Raw genomic sequence first — 3,394 nt, forward strand, 5'->3', positions numbered from 1 at the left:
CATGGGCGCCACTTCAGTGCTGCTATTAGCAACCAAACTCTCCACCCTTCTTCCCCAGCCACTTCCTTTATCTTTCCAAGAATTCTTATAAACAAACCCTAAGGTGAAATCAAAGCTAGAGATTTATTCTGAGATGTTTTCCAGAAAATGTAGGTGGGGAGATAAAATCAACATTCCCAAGCGCCAAGCTCTGGGAATGAATGCTAGCTTTGTTCATCTCCATAGGGAAAAGGGATTTTCCATGTGGTTTATGGTTTTGCACTTTGTCCCTCCTGTAAGGAAAGGAGTCTCGAAGAAGAGGAAGAACACAGAAACACTCTCCACTGGCCTCTGAACTCCTCCAACTTGACATGGTTCAAGAAGCCTTAGCAGGCTTGTCTGGGATAAATTTGTGTGGTGGGGGGGAGGCTGTCCACGGTATTGGAGACCTTCCAGTACACCCACCACCTCAGTTTGGTGAGATTTACATCCTTCCAGGAATATTAGTCTCTTCTCTTTTCATTTTACATGTACACTCTCTCTCTCATACATACACCCTTTCCTCCAAAATAACCTTGAAAATATATTTGCTATTCTTTCATTCACACATTCAACTAGTATAAACTGAAGACTTACAATTGATCAAGCACTGTTTAGGTGATCTAAGTTTTGTGTGCATTAGTCACTCAGTCATGTCTGACCTGTGACATGGACTGCAGCCCACCAGGCTCCTAGGTCTATGGAATTCTCCAGGCAAGAATACTGGAGTGGGTGGCCATTCCCTTCTCCAGGGGATCTTCCCCACCTAGAAATCAAACCCAGGTCTCTTGCATTGCAGGCAGATTCTTTACCATCTGAGCCACCAGAATCCATCAGTTCAGTTCAGTTCAGTTCAGTCACTCAGTCGTGTCTGACTCTTTTTGACCCCATAGACTGCAGCATGCCAGGCCTCCCTGTCCATCACCAACTCCCAGAGTCTACTCAAAAATCATGTCCACTGAGTCAGTGGTGCCATCCAACCATCTCATCTATTTGGCTGTGCTGGGTCTTAGTTGCAGCATGTCAGCTCTGTTTCCCGACCAGGGATGGAAGCCAGGCCTCCTGCATTGGGAGCAACGAGTCTCAGCCACTGGACCACCAGGGAAGTCCCCACCAGAATCCATAGCAGTTCATAGGTAAAGACCTCAGCCTTCAGGAAGTTTACATTCTAATGAATGGTGACAGATAATAAATAAGTAAATGCACAGCCTTTTAAGTTGCAGTGTGCCAAGAAGAAAAATGAAGTAAGAAAGGTGGGTGGGGAGATTTGGGGGTGGGAATTATTATAATTTTTATACGGGTAGCAGAGATGTCACTGAGAAACTAATATTTGAGAAGTGAAGAGCGAGGGAGTAACCCTTGTATGTGGCTGGAACAGAACCTTCTCGAAAAAAGGAACAGAGAGGACAAGGGCTCTCAGGTGGAGCTTGCCTGGTGTATTTGTGGTGTCAGGTTATGATGTAAATGATTGATCAGGATTAGCACGCCACTCTCCCAGGAATATGCACACAGCAGTCAAGGGAGCCTTCAGCTAAGGGATTTCAGATCTTAGTGGGAGGGCGAGGCATTCTAATGGGCCATCAAGACCTTGCCGAGGTTTTCTAGACAATCCTTGTTTTGAACACACCTCAATTTAGGACTACTATAGTCTCATCACCTTGTAAAACTAGTGCATGATGTATTTTGAAAAAAACCTCTTATGATGTCGGTTCAGCACTCTACTTAGACCCCAAAACAGACAACTTTGTTTTCTCTGCCGAGTCAAGTCTTCATTTTGCCACTGTTGTGTCTCCCTCTGATTCTCTGGTCCACAAACACTGCTGACAATTTCCTGAAGGCATCTCGGTTCAGGACTTTGCACGCAAGGAGTCAGTTCTCATCTACTGACTCACAGGAGGAGCCTGCGGGGAACAGCTCAGCTGCAGCCCGTGACTCACCACCTGCGGCTCTCTATCTCTCGGGCAGGGTGTTGGCATCTGTGGCTGTGCTCCCAGGGTTGATGTTGCTACAACACAGAGCGGTGACTGTTCACCAAGGACGTGCTGGTTTCTCTTTATAGTAGCAAATCAACCCTTTATACTATTACTGCTGCTAAGTCACTTCAGTCGTGTCCGACTCTGTGCGACCCCATAGACAGCAGCCCACCAGGCTTCCCCGTCTCCCCCGTCCCTGGGATTCTCCAGGCAAGAACACTGGAGTGGGTTGCCATTTCCTTCTCCAAAATAATTATACTATTCTCCATAGTAATTATACTATTACAGGCTCTTCCAATAGGTCAGTGTCAATAATTAGCCTTTCTTAGAAGTCTCCTAACCTGGTGTATTCTAGAGCTTCTGTTTTTCAAGAAGACTTCAACTTGATATTTACACTTGCAAAAATAATCACGCTATCACTTTTAGTTGAACTCGGTGCGCTAGGAGCTAGACACTATAGCTGCTACTGCTGCTGCTAAGTTGCTTCAGTCGTGTCCGACTCTTTGCGACTCCAGAGACCGCAGCCCACCAGGCTCCATCGTCCTTGGGATTCTCCAGGCAAGAACACTGGAGTGGGTTGCCATTTCCTTCTCCAATGAATGAAAGTGAAAAGTGAAATTGAAGTTGCTCAGTCATGTCCAACTCTTAGCAACCCCATGGACTGCAGCCCACCAGGCTCCTCCATCCATGGGATTTTCCACGCAAGAATACTGGAGTGGGGTGCCATTGCCTTCTCCAAGACACTATAGATTGCATCATAAAGATTTTTCTGATTTAATCTTCACAGCAGCCCTGTTTGCTGGTGCCTGAGTAGCCAAGCCGTGTCCAACTCTTGCGACCTCATGGGCTGTAGCCCGCAAGGGTCCTCTGTCCATGGGATTTTCCAAGTAAGAATACTGGAGTGGGTTGCCATTTCCTTCTCCAGGGGTATCTTCTCAACCCAGGGATCAAACCCGTGGCTCCTGCATTGCAGGCAGATTCTTTACCAACTAAACTATGAGGGAAGCCCCCTCTGTAGGGTGGCTGGTATCTATTCCATTTGACAGGTCGGGAAACTGAGGCACAGAAAGGTCATCCATGTCACACAGCTAAATAACTGTGGGTTAGAGGATTCTGACTCCTAGTAACGCTTTGTGATTTTGTAAATACAGCGAAGAGTTTGACTTTCCCTTAACCTTTCTAGACTTTTCTCCCAGTCGAGGTTAGTTAACAAGGGGTCCAAAAACAAAAAACACCGTTCCTTGGGATCCTTTGTGATTCTTCTAATAACTGTTTCTCCCTGAGTCAGACAAGCGGCAAACCTGTGGGAAGGGGCCGTGGGAAGGAGGTGAGAAGCCTTCACGGAGACCACCACCGGAATCCGGCTCCAGAACCTTCGCTCCCGGACAGCTGGCCCGGACAGC

The sequence above is a fragment of the Bison bison genome, unplaced genomic scaffold (genome assembly GCF_000754665.1).
Source record: "Bison bison bison isolate TAMUID 2011002044 unplaced genomic scaffold, Bison_UMD1.0 scf7180017864498, whole genome shotgun sequence".
Classification (NCBI taxonomy): Eukaryota; Metazoa; Chordata; class Mammalia; order Artiodactyla; family Bovidae; genus Bison; species Bison bison.